At 45.5% G+C, this 17,391-nt stretch overlaps 1 protein-coding gene across 6 annotated transcripts in view; it reads right to left on the bottom strand.

Moving 5' to 3' along the window:
* The window catches only part of MYO1B (myosin IB), a 190,459-nt gene extending 180,614 nt beyond the window's left edge, over positions 1 to 9,845 (bottom strand). For 5 of the 6 annotated variants that reach the window (XM_040475693.1, XM_040475696.1, XM_040475692.1 and 2 more), the window contains exon 1: positions 9,573 to 9,674. The gene's annotated coding sequence lies outside the window, so the exon portion shown is untranslated. Of the gene's footprint in view, positions 1 to 9,572 lie in introns of all 6 variants that reach the window. The other variant, XM_040475695.1, reaches the window with a different exon arrangement.
* Positions 9,846 to 17,391: the final 7,546 nt, after the last annotated feature.

The raw sequence follows: 17,391 nt of genomic DNA, 5'->3' as shown, positions 1-17,391 counted from the left end.
TACACGGGGTAATGGCAGCACTCAGATGGGGAACTGGGGATGGAGGATGGGCAGCAGCCCAGTTCAAGCTGCACCACGGAGGCACTCGCTTAACTCGAGCGTTTTCTCTTCTTCTTAAAAAAAAATGTTTTTAATGTTTATTTATTTTTGAGACAGAAAGAAACAGAGCATGAGCAGGGGAGGGGCAGAGAGAGAGGGAGACACAGAATCTGAAGCAGGCTCCAGGCTCCAAGCTGTCATCCCAGAGCCGGACATGGGGCTCGAACTCACAAGCTGAGAGACCATGACCTGAGCCGAAGTCGGACATTCAACCAACTGAGCCACGCAGGCACCCCTCAAGCATTTTCATTTGAGGAGGAAGGGGCGGAAGAGGAAATTACTGACCAAAAATAAATATTCCCATGTCATCATAATTTACACACTATTGAATACCACTATCATGATGATTTACTAAGAGGCAGTAACTTGACTTCAGTCACTGATTACTAAAATTTCCAGCAATCTACCATTAACAGCAGAGCCCCATCTTGGGGCTTCTGAGCTTGTTTTTGAGGGTCTGGAAAGCTCTTCGGGCTTCTCTTCCTCCAGCACCGACTCATTCTCAAGACCACTTCACCAATGTCCACGTCCTCAGACAGGCCCTCCCTGGAGCCTCAATCTAACGTCACCTCTCTTAGCCTTTCTTATTCTCACAGTCCCCTGTCCTTTTCCTTCACAGCACCAATCACAATTCATAAATCATAAATATCTGCGTTCATTTCTGCAACATCTCTCTCCCCTCATACGCCATGAGAGCGGAAATCATGCCTGTGCTACCACCACTGAAGACTAGTACAGGGCCCAGTCCAGGGTCCGGCACATAATAAGCACCCAAACATCTGATGAATGAATAAATGCATACACTGAAGAATTTTAAAAAGTCACCTCCCCTTACTTCTCAAAGTACTGCAGTAATCTTACAAGTGGGAAAGGTGACATTTCCACCACAGGGTGTATTTTGTGCTCTATTAGGTAAGCCACCCAACCTCAGGCTCCAAGCACAAACCCAAGTTTAAGCGGAAACTTGATCAGTCAAGACCGATCTACAAACAAACACAAAGTCAATGCCACTCTTGTACACCAGCAACACCAATCAGAGATATGAGACACAAATCCATTCACAATGACCACGAATAGTTGATCCTCTTTTGACTTGGCTGTTTGGGCTGATAGGATTCCCATCATCTGGACTTGGGATTCCAGAAGTATTCCCTACTTCTCCACTTTCTGTGACCCATCCATTCAGTTGTTTTATTTGGTTGATTATTGCCTTTAATTTCCAAGTCCTTAAGCCTCTGCTGTGGCTCAGGCCTCTGAAATGCTGGGTTAGTAGAATGTAGCAATTACCAAAGTGGGTTGTTCCATAAAAAGTTAGGTTGAAAAAAAAAATCCCATAAAGTGAGTAGATGTGTACTTCAAAAAGGGTTCCTTGGAGAAGTAGGTGTTGGTTCAATAACATTTTAAATAGGTTTCTTTGCAGAAAGACTTGTTATGGCCTTTCACTTGTGGTTGCGGACTATGACTATCCAAGAGAGAGATACAGTATGCACATGTCCCCATTGTGTGACCACTGAACCTCTTCTGGCAGGGGTCATTATTTGACAACACTGCTATAGTTACTTCACAGTACCATTTCTAGAGCCATTACCAGCTGACTTTGTAGGAGAATGTGTATTCGTTTGATGTGAGCCACACTTGGTTCACTCTCAGATGTGTCTTAAGCTTTTTGACCTCATTATTCTCCTGGAGCTTTCCTTCACCCTGGAAGGCCCTCTCCACCCTGTTACACGTCTTTCACAACCAGGTTTGTTCTCATCTCAACCAGTTTCCCCCAGACTCTTGCTCTTCTGAACTTAGAGCATTTACTGTTTCACCGCTTAAAACAAAGAGAAAATATTTAAAACAGTCAAAATATTAGAAGGAATGTTGCACACCCCTAATAGTTAAGTTACTGGAATTCACAAAAATGACACTTTCTCTATTTGTGTCTGTTGATGTGTCACACACACATTACACTGAGCTTGAATTTAGATGGACTTGGGGAGACAGTGAAATATTCACCTAGAAGGAAAACTGAGCAAGAAGTTAAAAGACTACAGTCAAGGAGCACCTGGGTGGCTCAGTCATTAAGCATCTGACTTCGGCTCACGTCATGACCTCACAGTTCACGAGTTCGAGCCCTACCTAGGGCTCTGCACTGACAATGCAGAGCCTACTTGTGATTCTCTCTCCCTCTCTCTCTCTGCCCCCCCCCCCCCCCCCCCTCACTGTGGGGGGGGGGGGGGGGGGGGTGGGCAGTGACAAAAGAAAAGAAGACTACGGTCAAGTTCCCAGATCTGTCCCAGGTCAACTTCATGAACCTAAGCAGGTCTCAGATACAATGAAGGGGTTACAGCAGTGACCTTTAGGCTCTTTCAACTTTAATACTCTACTATTCCAAAAATTGGGCACTTGAGAGTCAAAATACCAATACTATCAAGGTCCTTTGAAGATGTGAAATATATAGAAGATAGAACAAAAATAAACAATTCAAGAATCTGAATATATGAATTTAAATATATGAATGAGAAGTTTTTAAGAGATCATGCAATTAGAGATATTTAAAGTTATCCATGAAACCTACGAAGCGATGAAATCTAACTCCAGCCCCCTGCCCCAATGTCACAGAATACTGTGTTAACTTATACTCTGCTGCTGCACAAAGCAGAAGGCTGAATCTCACCCAATGTGACAATTCATATGTTTTTATGAATACCTCTCAACACCCTGAAGATTTCAGGCAAATGAGAACTTCTTCCTAGATGGCTCACCACATCAGGGGTAGATCAAAACTGTGGTCAGCCTATTACAACTGTTAAGCAGAGTGCCTACAAAACACTAGCCATGCACACTGACCTAAGCCCAGGGTTCATAAAAATTAAGCTTTTCCTGGGGTGCCTGGGTGTCTCAGTTGGTTAAGCGTGCAACTTCGGCTCAGTTCATGATCTCACGGTTCATGGGTTCGAGCCTCACATCGGGATCTGTGCTGACAGCTCAGAGCCTGGATGGAGCCTCCTTTGGATTCTCTGTCTCCCTCTCTCTCTGCCCCTCCTCTGCTTGGGTGCCACACACTCACTCTCTCTCTCTCAAAAATAAATAGACTTTAAAAATTTTTTTTTAAATTAAGCTTTTCCTAAAAGCATTTAGCCTGGGATTCTAAAATGAATAAAATCATGATGATCCTTCTGAAGTACTTTCAAGGGGAAAAAAAAGATCAGCTAAGAACCGCAAGTAGCACTGTAGGGTCTAATAACAAAGAACTTAAAAGGAAGCAGCATTCAGGGAGAAGAAAGAAGGAAGGTACGATGGAAAATGCAAGCAGGCTAGTAGGGATTTTTCCATCAAGGCTGAAAAGTTTTTGAAAAAACCAAGAGTTGTTGTTGCTGTTTGTTTTGATTGAAGTGTACAAAAACTACTTTCGGGCAACCAGTGAAAGTCAGCAGGGAAATGACATGAACACCCCGTTCACAAAACTCAGTAGTTAACAACCTGTTCCTCCATCGTCTTTTCCATTCAATTTTTGAAAACCTCTTTAAGGATGTCAAATTCCTCTCTTTTCTCTTTAACAAGTTTAAAAATACATAAGGTACAATTCTGAATTGTATTTTCATTTTTAACACAGCGAAATGAAGACACCTGTGCATTTCCAAGCTTCCTGGGTCCACCCAGGACCAGTGGGAAAGTCCCTGGAAGGCACAGACCTGGTTTCCTCTTGGCCTCTCAAACTATCAGGGAAAGCCAGGCACCTGGTATTTTTAGAAGCTCAGTGTTTTTTATCAGATAAGAAAAGAAAGAATGTCAATTTTCACTTTTCTCCAGACTTCAACTTCTAAAACTGCCTATCTTGGAAGAATATAAATTCTACACCAACCCTCTTTTTCCCCGCCTGGTCTGAAGTCTTGGTCCCTCAGCCCCAGCTCCACAGCGGTGCTCACACCATTCCACTCACACACGTCGGGCCCTGACCTCCAACTGGATGACCAGCAGCACACCGTCTGCCTTCGGACAGACTAGAGACCAGAGACCAGACAAGGCCCCTGCAAAGCCCCAGATGGCCGTCTCACTCCTGCAGATAAAGAAGTGCCAGGAGAGAGTAAGAAAGAGCACAGGCAAGGAACGGGTCTTCACCAGCAGGCTAAATCCTGTTCCCCAAGTCGCCCTCATCTGGGGGAGACTGAGGCACGATGGGAGAGCCAAGCATGAGGCCCAGAAAAGAAGGAGAAACTGAGAAGCATTTCAACCAAACCGCCCAGCTCTGGACTGGCCAAGGACACCCACGGGAACCCTGACTCCAGCTGACAAAGGAAGCAAGGAAGGCAGTGGGGAGGGACTGTCAAGGGCAGGCCCTCCCTCCAACTCCTTAAAATATACTCCTTCAAGTGGCCCAACGCAGGACGCCTGGGTGGCTCAGGAGGTTAAGCGTCAGATGACATTTCAGCTCAGGTCACAGTCTCTTGGTTCGTGAGTTTGAGGGCTACATCCGGCTCCACACTGGCGGTGTAGAGCCTGCTTGAGATTCTTTCTCTCTCTCTCTCTCTCTCTCTCTCTCTCTCTCTCTGCCCCTCCCCCACTCTCTCACAGTAAATAAATAAACTTAAAAGAAAAAAAAAGTGGCCCAAAGCTTCAAAGAACACTGCACCAGGAGGCAGCATGTTGTTCTGGAAAGCACACAGTTCCTGGGCTTACTCAGTTCCCTCATCCACAAATATCTCCTACTGGAGGAGAGCAAGAAGGATTCAACAAAACCAGCTGTAGAGAGTACCCAGCATGAGGCCTGACACAAAAAAGCACCCAACACTTCACCGACAAGAGCAATGACCGTCATATAAAATATGAATGCCTCATTCTTTGGGGACCTGGCATTTCTTGTCCACAAGGCAAATACAGCCGAAGTCTGTGAACAGCCTCAACGGGACTGAATCGCCAGCCAGGCTGAACACAGGAGGAGGACAGGACACTGGCAGGTGTGAAGGAAAGAAAGCAGGAGGCACCAAGGTCCTACCATACGCCAGGGCCAACCACGCAGGTCGGCACCTTCCCCCATGGAAGGGCACTTTAGACATCCTCAGGATCCACAAAAGGATCCCCCGGGCTCTCCTCCAGGATGCTGCTTCCTAACATCCCAGCCAATCCAACCTTCAGAGGCAGGTGTTCAGAGACCCCGGGCCCTTGCGCACCATCAAAGGCTGGAGGAAATGAAACCTCCGACAAAAAAGGAGCGGGCACTGTGCTCGGGGTCCCCCTCACTCTCTTGCTTTTGTTATCAGCTTTTGTCTTGGCAGCAAGTGTTGGCGTGGCCCTGGTCACCACAGCTGTCACAGTCACTTTCTTCGTGTCACCAACATCCACTCTGGGCACAGTGACCCGCCCTGCTGTGTGTCCTTTGAGGCACAATGGATTTCCTTTATTGCTTTTTAATGCATGGCCTCCCATCATTAAGCTTAATAAAATACGAATGGATGAAGAAGGCACTGACAACTGAAGAGAAACCCAGGAAAGGTGACAGGGGCGAGACGCTGCTTCACATCCCTCACCCTGCTCAGCTGCTAAGTTGGAAGGTGCTCCCCAATAGAGCTCAGCAGACCTCGTGTCTGGCTCCCTCCAAATAGCTGGCGAAGAGGAGGAGACAAAAGTTACCGCACCTGCACCATACTCCCTGAAGACCCCAAATGAGGTCCTAGCTTGAAACAATTACACACGTAAGTAGAACTTACAGTCTTCACAGTCTTGTCTTAGAAACAAAACCAATATTGACTTTCCCATTCACCCAGGAGCATTCTGAGAAAGCCATAAACAAACGATGATGCCAAGTGTTAAAATCCATTCCGCTCCTACACCGGGTGGTCACTGCCAGGTCAAGGACAGGTGCCTCCTGCCCAGGACCGCTCTCCATTCCACCCCAAGGACTGGAGACAGCTTCCATTCCCTTCTCACACGGACAACTAAGCTCGTTTGCTTCCCCTGTGGGGCAGGATGAGCACAGAAGTCCCGTGAAATATGTGTTCCCATGAGCACAGACATGTGATGATCTCAGAGGTATTGTAAAAAAAGGGCCCTCGACACTTCCCTAAGGAAGGATGTCTTCTGTAAAAGGCGCCTGCCAGGACCCAAAGCATGTGCTGGGAAAATGTACGGCCTGCTGCTGCGTATGTTTCCAATTCTGATGCCCCACTTCCTCTTCATAATCACATTCCTTCCCTCCTTATTTCTCTTCTAAAAAGACACTCTGGCACTGGGTCTCCAAAGTGTGCTGTTCTATGAAAAGGCTGTAAGATAAAAGGAGCTAAAATGGATTTCAATAAATATAAAATGCTTAAACACTATGTAAGATCTATTCTATTCCACCACTTTTAAAGGTCTCCAAAAAAGAATAGTATTTTTAAGTGTTGGCAGCCTAACTTTTTAAAAATAAAGTTTCCTTCACTTAAAGCTTAGTCACACAGGCCATCACACAGCATAAAGCTTTTTAACAACACAGTTTTAAGGGTTGTGATGTCACTAACTGTGCCTTCCAAACCTATCTCACAGAGGTTCCTCAAAGGATCAGTTACGATAATATACGGGAAAGTGATACGAACTTTGCAAAAGGCGAATCAAATGATCAAACTGCTGTTATTCCTATTATTAACAGATATCCTACCATACAGTGTCTACATAAAAGACTAGGGACCTTGGAATCAGAGATCAGGGTTCAAATTCCCCGTCCACCACTTACTAGTTACCTACACAAGTAGGGTGTAAGAGGCCAAGCTACTAAATTCCCTAGGCCTGATTTCAACTGTAAAATGGATATAACACCCACTTCATCAAGCTCTAAGGATTCGTAGTTACGTATGCAAAACCCGTCACACATGGTAAACACTCACTAAAGGATAGTGACAATTACTCTTAGGCTATTTAATTAAAATCCAAATATCCAGCTACTGAAAACAGTGGAAGGGAAGGGGAGGAGAGGAGAGTCTCACCAAAAAGAAGGACAAATGTTAAAAACATGGATCTTACACTCTGAAGATCCCTTGTTAGCCAAACCACTCCCACCCCCACTCCTTCCCCACTGACATCCACAGCTCCTCCTTGCTTTGCATAACTGTGCGGCAACCACGGAGAGTCAGTCTTTAACGCCAGGCTTGACAAAGTGATGATTCATCCCATCCCATGAAGGGGGTGCAGCCAGTAGTCAGCCTCAACGCACAACAGGAGCTCCACGGGGAGAGCCCTTGGCCAGAGACAAGCTATGGAAGAGAAACCCCCTACCTGCACCCCGTGTCCCCAGCAACAGTTAACACAGTCTCATGCTTTGCTTGTTGTTAATGTATATCCCAAGGAGTACTTGGGAGGAATCCAACGGCACTACATTTTACAGAGTTATTCACAGCACACATGAAGAGTCCAAAATGGCAACACAACAATAAGGAAGGAGTCTCCCTCTGTTCCCTCTGTTTGCTGCCTGTGGCACAATGTTTTGCCAGGCAATGTGTTAGTTATAACAACAAACAGCTTGACGGTTGGACTACATCCCACTTCAGCTTCACATCATAATGGCTCCTGAGGACAAGTCCCACTGCTTCTCAGCCCGGCCTGAAAATGTGACCACATCCCCCCACGAAAAAGACAAACCCTCAGCAGCAGCTTGCACAGCTCTTTTCCATTACCACTTAGTGGGCAGGAAACATATTTTCCCCCTGGAGTAAGCTCCTAATTCCCATGCTAAGGTTAAGAGGCTTTCAAACTTGGTTGTCCTAACATGAATGCCCAATGGGGTGGTTTCACAGCAGGTCCTCAGAGCTGTCAAAGACACAGCACTAGGTCATCTGCCGCCCCTGCCTGCAGCCAGACTACATTCCTGGCCCTGCCTGGAGCCAGACTACTATACCTGAATGTCTCCTAAATTATCACCATGGTAACTCTAACCTTCAGTCCCACTTTGGGATCCTTCCACTACTGTCCCATAGACACAAACCATGAACGCCTGGAAAAGTCAGCCTCCTCCCAAAACAGGTTTGCTTGGAATACCCCATTCAAACAATATTCATCATTCAATGCCCCCTGGCTCCCTCAGCAGGTCAACCTTGTTTCCTCCTGGGTTTCTTGATTCCAATCTAGAAAAGGGCCACTCAACAAATAGCCAACATATTACATTTAATTCTACCTCCCCCCTAAAAAAAAAAATTCCCATTCACCATAATGGTAAGAGTTCTTTTTCTTATTCCAGGTGGCCCACATGGGGAGAGTGAAAGCACAGAAGCAGTGGCTTTTCAACTCAAAATCCAAACACTGGTGTGTGGGGTGTGTTTTCTGGGAAAGCCTGCAAAAGGGTTTTTCAACTCGTGTTACATAATCTGATTCATTTATTTAGCAATGTCTAATTTTATAGTGGTTTCCCCTCAAACATTCCTGGAAAATTGTTATATACTATATTACAATGGAGAAAATTATTTTATGTCAAAATCAATTCTATAAAGTTTGCCTCATACCCATTCAAGCCAATATCCACTGGCTACACACACACAGATCCAGAGGCACACACATACACACAAATACCCTGATCCATAACAAAAAAAGTCTTCCTCCACTGTAACTAAGATTTGATTTCAGCAAACTAACACCGGGAGCGCCTAGAACTCAAGGAAGTGCACAACTTGTTGAGGCAATAAACGCTCGGGCCACAGCCTGAACAAAGCATTACAAAGAAGCTTCAGAAACCCACACGGCCCCTAGACAAAATGTTGTGTGTTTGCAATCCATTCTCCAGGGCACTCTCATCAACGCCTCCCCAGCCCTCCTCCCGGCCCCCGCTAGCACCCTCCAGGGCTCCCGTACCTAATCTGGTTTTCATTCCTGCCCCGCTCCCTCCCCTTCCCTCTCAACGACCGTGAATCAATCCCATCCCGGGCAGGAAACGAGACCCAGGGCAGCCCCCTCCGCTGCGGCGGAACAAAGGAGCGAGGCGCAGCTGCACGCGCGGGACGCCCCATCGGGTCCTGGACCCCCTTCTCCCCTGCCGCCGCCGCCGGGGCACGCCGCACCTGAACCCCACACCCCAGGACGCCCCATTGTTCTCCCTCCGTTTTCCTTCCCGGAGGAGGCCACTTCCAAAGAACCAGGGGGCCAGGAAACAGCTGTGGGCCAGGGAAATGGAGGGGTGTGGGTGAGAACGGGGAAGATCTGGATTCCACTTTGCCAGATCCAGTGCTAGGAGAATAGGGCAAAGTAAGAGCAACTTAGTTCACAAGCCTGCTCTCCCACCCGCCCCCGAAACGACTGCGGAGTCGCGACCACCGGGCGCGACCTCCAGCACGCGCGAGTTCTCGCCGCAGCGCGGCCACGCCGGGACGAGAGCGCCGCAGCCCCCTCTGACCCGTGCCCCGCGGGCTGCGGCGGGGCCACCGGGACCTCGGGCACAAAGGCGCGGGGCGCCCCCTCTACCGCCCCTGGCGGGCCGCGGCTGGAGCGAGCGGGCAGGGCAAGGGAGAGGGGGAAAGCGCTCGCGCTACCTCGCCGGGCGCCACTCCGCCTCCTGGTCCTCTTCGCGCTCCGGGGCGCGGGCCCACTGCGAGGCTGCGGGGCTCCCGCGGCGGCTGCTCGGCGGAGGCTGCTGGGCGGACGCTGTCCCGCGGCTGCCGACCCTTAGCGCGCCCCGCGCTCCCGCACCGCCTCCACGCGCCGAGGCTGGGCTCCGGTGCGCGCCCGACTGCAGAGAGCTCGGTGGCTGCGGCGAGCAGGGCTGCGGCGGGAGGCGTGCGGCCACTCCCCTCTCCCCGGCAGACAGAGGGGCTGGCCGAGGGGCGGGGGCGGCGACCTCGCCGCCTGGGATTCGCCCCTCCGCGCGCCTGCAGGACCGGGAGCCGCCGCCTCCGAGCCGACTCACCTCCGGCCTCCCGGTGCCGGCTGCACAGCGCCCTCCGGTGAGCGCGAGCGGCAGCCTCCGCACCCGAGGGCAAGCCTAGATAGGGCCGGGAGGGGAGGAGAGGAGAGGGAAAGGGAGGCGTCCCCGCCCAGCGCCCACGGAGAGCACGGCCCTTGTACCTTTTTTTTACTCCTGAATTCACTAACATCAAACTAGAAATGTAATAACTGGGGCAGGAGGGATGACGCCTAGGAGCCAGCCTGGGGGCACATGCCAGCAAAGACTGGGAGTGTTCTCAACAGTTCCTTCTGCCCTAGATAAAAAAGTTCGGATACCCAAGAATATCAGAAAGGATTAATTTGACCGAAACGGGAAAAAAGGTGTATCGAGTAGCCAAGTATGCTTTTACTTACAAGATTTGTAATATCTCACATTATGCTAAGTAGACACTGGCCAGTTCTCTGCTACAAAAAAATGAAAGATAGTTTAAAAGGAATTTCAAATACCCGTATATCTGAAAATAGCATATTAACTGCCATTGGGTAATGACCAGTGATGGGGTATTAGTCTACATACTATTTAGGCATGTTGGAGGGGCCAGAGAGTCAGGACCTCCAGCTTCTCACTCCAGCCCGCCTCTTGCCTCTTTGTGGAATGTAGAACAAGCCACTTAACCGAGGTCCTGGTTTCCTCATCCCGGAGGAAGGAAGGGTGCTCCTCCAACCTTACTCACTGGGTGAGGTGAGGATTACTTGGCCAAGGTGTGAAAAGCAATATAGGCACAGTAATTATTACTCATGATTCTAACTACTTTATCCTATAACGAAATAAATTGCCATAAATGGGGCCAGGTTTAAATGGACTGACCTATATCTGGAAACTGTCACTAAAATGAGGTGAACCAAAGAATTCAGACCATATATAGTAACTCTGTTCCCAGAGCCATAAGAACACAGGCACTGGGATTTGTCAAATGTCACCAATAGATTTTGGAAAGGTGGCAATTGCCCAGACTCTGTCTGCTTGGAGCTATATCATCATTGACGACCCTATCCGCATCAATTCAGATCTGCATGACAGTGGTCTAAGTTAAGGCGTATTGAATACCGGGTACTGTTCTGTTCTTGTTTAATCTTCACAAAATCCTGAGATAAGTTACTCTCATTGTTCTTTTACTGACCGGGAAAGCCAAAACCAGAGAGGTCTTCCGACTAATAAGTGGCAAGGATGGTTTGAAGACACGTTCTCAGATTCTTGGGCACCCTTCCCATTGAAGAGTGTAATTGCCTTCCTCTTGAATGTGGGCTGTACTTAGTGACTTGATTCTAATGAAAAGAACACAGCAGAAGTGATGCTATGTGATCTGATTTTAGATCATAAAAGGAGCTACAGTTTTCACCTGGACCTTTATTGGAACACTCACCCTGGGAAGCCAGCTGCCATGCTGAGAGGAAGCCTGGTGTACATGGAAGGTCATGTGTAGGTGCTCCAGCTGATGGTGCCAGCTGAGAACCCAGCCTGCAGTCAGATATGTGAGTTACTGAGCCTTTGAGATGACTCCAGCCTCACTCACTGATTGACCACACTGCATGAGAGACTTAGAAAACCTAACTAAATCTAGTCTGTGCTCAGAATCAGGAGAGAGGACCATAAAAAGAGATTGTCTTTGGAGTGGTCGTTACATAGCAACTGGAACTGAAAATAGTGGCAGAGCTGGGATTTGAACCCAGGCAGTCTGATTCCACAGTCTCCGCCACAATCCTACTGCCTCAGACCTTGATAACCCAGCCTGATGAACACCAGCGTTCACAACAGTGTATGGGCCTGCCATCTGATGACACGTTTAGACTCACTTTTCCATTTTGCGCATTTGATAGCAGGTTCCAAACAGACGGCTTAGAGCAGTTTGGCAATAAGGAGGCCCCTGACCTCTCTATCCAGTCCAGCTTTTCAAACATTAACAGAAATTCAAGTGGCACGTTTGCAAACACAAAACATGAAGAAATGGTTTGAAAGAGTAGGGGAACTCTATAACCTTTTCACCTTTGAAAAAGGCCAAGTTTTCTTCAAAAGTAGGTTTGGGACAAGTATGTGCTGGATAGGACTACTGAGAGAGGGGCTCTTAGGAAGACTTCGGAGCTCCTGCCCCAAGGTAAAGATTGGGAACTTGGTTACGTTGGGACAATTCTGCCTCTGGAAGGACCTATCGTAGTGGGGACACTTGGGGCTCTCTCCCTCTTTTTCAGCAACCTGAGACAAGAAAATATGAGAAACTGTTGAACTCATCCCGATAAACATTGAGAAAATGAACCAAGAAGCTATTAGAAAGCCAAAAGGGTTTCTAGAGCAAAGTTCTGCCTGTCTTTTAAAAACACCATTAACCTATAGTTTTCATAAATCTCAAAATCCAACTCCTGAAGACATACCATGAGGTTTTTAAATACTTTCACCTTCCTGGCCATTCTTCTCAAAAGTCAATCAATCAACAACTTTCGAATTTAAGAGAAGCAGACTACAGGTATAATAACTGTCAAGCATGGATAATAAATCCACCAACTACAAAAGCATTTTTTTTACTTTCCCATCAGTCTATTTAAAGGAAGTAGAATGTATGAAGAAGCAGAAGGACTCACTATGATTTTAGGGTGAGAGACATAAATTGTCAAATTATAGGAGTAAAGTGACTGTAAGAGGTGCATGTCACCTCAATGAAAACATGCAGTGATTTAAATTAAAACAAGGGAAATCCTGCCATCCTTGTGGGAAAATGGATATACAAAGCACATTTGTGTGTCCCAGGAAGAGAATTACCACTAAATGCGCAGGATTTCTTGTTCTTCTTTTATCCTAGTTGTTTTTAACTGGAGCCCTCTAAAAAATTTATTTTAATTCAGTTTTGGGGAAATGAACAACAAAACGACCATATGACCTGCTTCTACCTCGTTTTGGTGTAGCAAAAGAAATAATGGGCCAGAAGTCATAATTTTACATGTTCTCACTGGCCCTATCTGCAGCCAGCTTTAGAATTTTAACCAGAAGCTTCATGCTTTCTGTCCTTAGTTATTTTACATCATCCTGAATGTGTTAAGGGATTTCCAGTTCTAAAAAAACCTAAGCATCTTTGTTTTTGCCATATTTTCTCTCTTCATCTACCTACCCAAAGACTTAGTTTTCACCCGCTTTACTTATCCTTTGAGACCAAACTCCTTTCTCCTCTATCCTCACCATCTTCTTGAAATGCATCCTGCATTCTCTTCCAGGGTAACATCTTAATGCCACAGACTCTCAGTACCTATTCTTGTATTCCAGTTCTTTCTAGTTCTTCTCTTATAAATGTTTGGCCCCTCCAACTAGAGATGATGGATATCTAGATTAAAGGAATAATTCAGGGGCTTCTGGGTGGCTTAGTCAGTTAAACATCTGACTTGTGATTTCAGCTCAGGTCAGAATCTCTCACAGTCCATGAGTCCAAGGCCCTGCATCGGGGTCTGGGCCGACAGCGCGGAGCCTGCTTGGGATTCTCTCTCTCTCTCTCTGTCCCTCCTTCAGGCACTCTCTCCCTCTTGTAAAGTGAAAATGAATGAATGAATGAACGAATGAATGAATGAATGAATGAATAGAACAATGCAGTCTGAAAGCACCAGGCCCATTACAATAAGCATGATCTCAGAGAGCTTACTCTGTTTTCAAAAGTGTTCTCAGTGCTCTGAATGTATGTTAATTCATTATTTACCCTCACGACAGCCCAAGGAGGTGGGTTATTAATTATAAATTGTTGTTATACACAATAATTACAGCAAATACAATCATTACTTTAATTTTTGTTAATCCCATTTTACAGATGATGAAACTGAGGCAGAGGAAAATGAAGTTACTCGCGTGAGGTTACACAGTGGTAACATCAGAGCCAGGATTTCAATCTAGCCAGTCTTGCTTCAGGGCACAGTCTCTCACCTCAGGACCCTATACCTCCTCTCACATTTGTGAGCATTTAATCTGTGACCTCTTTGTTTCTTTTATGTCAAAAAACAAGTACTGTCTTATTTCTTTAGGATTTATCTCTTAGTTTAGAATAGTGCTCTAAATACAGTAAACACTGAATTAGTATTTCTTATGTAGTTTCCTGCGAAAGAAAATCTTTCTTATGTATTTAAAGAGTGCTTTGAAAATAAATAATACTGAAAGTATTATTTGAAATTCACATTAGGTATTGTAAAAAATATTTCTGTTGGCATTTTCAGCCTCCGGGACAAAAAACACTACTCTTACTGTAAGTATTTAAGAAGCTGTATATAGAAAGCGGCTAGGAGAGTGGATCTTGAAAATTCTCATCAGAAGAAAAAAATACAACAGTAACTGGACTGTCAACTGGTGATCATTTTATACAAATATCAAACTATTACATTGTACACCTCAAACTACTTTAATGTTATACCAATTTCAATTATACATCAATAAAAACTAAGATTAATTAAAAAAATTAAAAACTGTAGATAAATGACAACAAGAATGTTAGAGGGTAAAATGACTGATAGAATTTCTCCTGGGCAGGAACATGTACTAAAGCTTTTTTTTTTTTTTTTAATTTTTTTTTTTTTTTTTTTTAGCATTTATTCATTTTTTGAGAGACAGAGAGAGCGAGCACAAGCAGGGGAAGGGCAGAGAGAGGAGGAGACACAGAATCCAAAGCAGGCTCCAGGCTCTGAGCTGGAGCCCAATGCAACACTTGAACTCATGAAACGCAAGATCATGACCTGAGCGGAAGTCAGACACTTAACCGACTGAGACACCCAGGCGCCCCTAAAGCTTTTTGAAGATGAAAAAAAAAAAAAGGAGAAGAATTCAAAGGTCTCACGGATAGGGTTCCTTATAGGTGTTAGCCTATGTGAAGATTAAAAGCAACTATTCTTATAAAAACATAACAGTATAATTGAGCACTAAAATCAGGCAGTGAAACTCTGGGTGTAATTTTTCTCTCCACAAACTGCATTTGTCCGTAGCTCAGAATACTCTGATCCTACAAATAAATTATAGACCCATTGCCAGGAAATTTAAATTGCCTGCATTTCTCCCCTGACATTTTTATAATTTGGCATTCTGTCATTTTAACTACTAAAATAATTGTCTTTTTAAATTCCTCTCAAGCTGTAGCATTATGGCAAAACCTTGCTGTTAAACAATAAATCTGTCTGAAAAACAGCCAGACTTTTGTCCAATCTTTTTGAAAGAGTATTTTCATTTTTCCAATGATAACTGCGGACCTGTCATCTCGTTGCTGAGGAGACTCAAGGAGCACCGTAAGGAAAAGCAAATATTAGGGCAGAGGGAAAGAGTACTGGCTGTCTATCCCAAATGAAGAGCAATTTAGCAAACGTGAAAAAATATTCTGTTTCTGCTGTAGGTCCCCAAAACTAGATGCCCATTTATTTGAGTCCAGTGTAGACACTCCTCACTAGTGTTAGCATATGAAAATGCTTAACAAAAAAAAATAATAATTTATTAACAACCAAGGTGATATAATCCAGGCTGAGGTACTATTGACTAATCAACTGAAATGTAACTTGGAAATATAAACCAAGGCTTCATAGCACGTTCACTCATTGCTTCCACAGTGTTCTCGATCTTGACATCTGTGTGAGAGGCTCCATGAAGGCAGAATTTTTGTCTCTTTGGTTCACTGTTGTATGCCCCAGAGCCTGGGAACATACATGATATTCAATAAATATTGTTGAACTGATAAACGAATTTCGTGTACTATTATTTTAAGTAAATTGAACTGGCCTATAATCTAAGTAATTATTTCCAGATGGATCTCAGAGCAATTTCAAGGACTTTCACAGCAAGGTAGAACAGAACAAGTCCTACGATGGCTTCACAGTGATGATCTACCTCAATTCTGAATAAAGCTGGAACAACTTTAAAGAGAATACCACCAAGGCATAGTCCACCCTATACAGAGGAAGAAGGAGACCACATGAGCCAGGACACTAGAAAGTAACTCAACTTCCAAAACAAGTGTAACTTCTATTGAAAAGATGCATACCCTCCTCTCCCATCAGACGTACCAAAATGTGGATGTTTCTCCCCAAATCCATACGTGTCAATATGATTAAGGGAAGGGAGCACAGGCCTATGTCTTTGACCCCCTTGGGGCCTTTTTGCCATGCCTCAGCCTCACCTGCACCAGCCCCCATTTCAGCAAGTGGGTGCTTGACAAGTTCTCCCCAAATCTTGAGTCTGCACCTAAAATGACCCTGACACAGCACAGCTCAGGGGTCTCAAATGCCTTTTCCTCTGTGGTGCATTAGGTCTATAAATTGCTTCAAGAGTTCCTAACCTCCTGAAGTCGTCTTACAGCTCGTATCAAAACTAGCATCGGGACCCCTGGGTGGCTCAGTTGGTCAAGCGTAGGACTCTTGAATTCAGCTCAGGTCGTGATCTCGTGGTTTGTGGGTTCCGGCCATGACTCATGCTGACAGTGCAGAGCCTGCTTGAAGTTTTCTCTCTCTCTGACCCTCCCCTGCACGCGTGCTCTCTCTGTCTCTCAAAATAGATAAATAAACTTTTTTTAAAAAGCTAAAAATAAAAATAAAAACCCTAGCATCTACTCCGGGAGGGGTCCCGCAGGGTCCGGCATGCTTCCACAGTTCCACTGAATCCGAAAGCATGCTTAAAACTTTTTAATTTTTTTTTGTGAATCTTTATCAGCCTAAAGCAGTTGACACCATCCAGATTTAGCTTGGGCATAGGAAAAAGAATCTCATTACTTCTTGGCACATGGGCTCTCCATGCCTAAATGGTCTGGTCCCACTGAGTGATTTTGATTGATACATAGTTGCTCTAGGTTATCAGCCATGGAAGAAGCTCAATCTTGGGGACTCCCATTCTTGCCCCATCATTGGGGACTCCCATCATTACCCCAGGGCCAAGTAGTGAAGAAGATGGAACTTGACTGACATCAAGAAGTATTTGAGTGCCTACTCAGTCCTGTGATGGCTCATAACTAGGATGGGATGGTGAACATGATGGTCAGGGTCTGGAAACCTCCAGGAATGGACGCTCTAGCTTTCCAGGTTTTTGGCACCTTCATCCCATGGATATAACTCCCTTTTCCTTTGTAATGCCCTCCAAGTCCTATAGGCAATGGGAGTCCTGATACTTCCCCTGATACCCTCAGGCCTCACCATCCACCCAGCCCTTCATATGCTGCCCCAAGCATTTTTTTGATCATGATAGGCAACTCATCGATGGCTACAGTGCAGTCCAGGATTTCCATTCTCAATGGAAGATTAGAAAGCTGCCTTTATGTTCTTCCATTTCATTCATTTAAATATAAATTTTCAAATATTCCAAAATTTAGTGGCTAAAAGGCACTCATTGACATTTTTCTAGTCATAAAGTAAAATATTTAAGAAATCACTTGAATTGTCTTTTAAACTATGGCTTCCTATGGGCTTTGGAATTTC

This window comes from Herpailurus yagouaroundi, unplaced genomic scaffold, assembly GCF_014898765.1.
Source record: "Herpailurus yagouaroundi ecotype Mexico unplaced genomic scaffold, PumYag 140, whole genome shotgun sequence".
Classification (NCBI taxonomy): Eukaryota; Metazoa; Chordata; class Mammalia; order Carnivora; family Felidae; genus Herpailurus; species Herpailurus yagouaroundi.
Note: the sequence above shows the minus strand (reverse complement) of the source record. Positions and strands in the feature narration are given on the sequence as shown.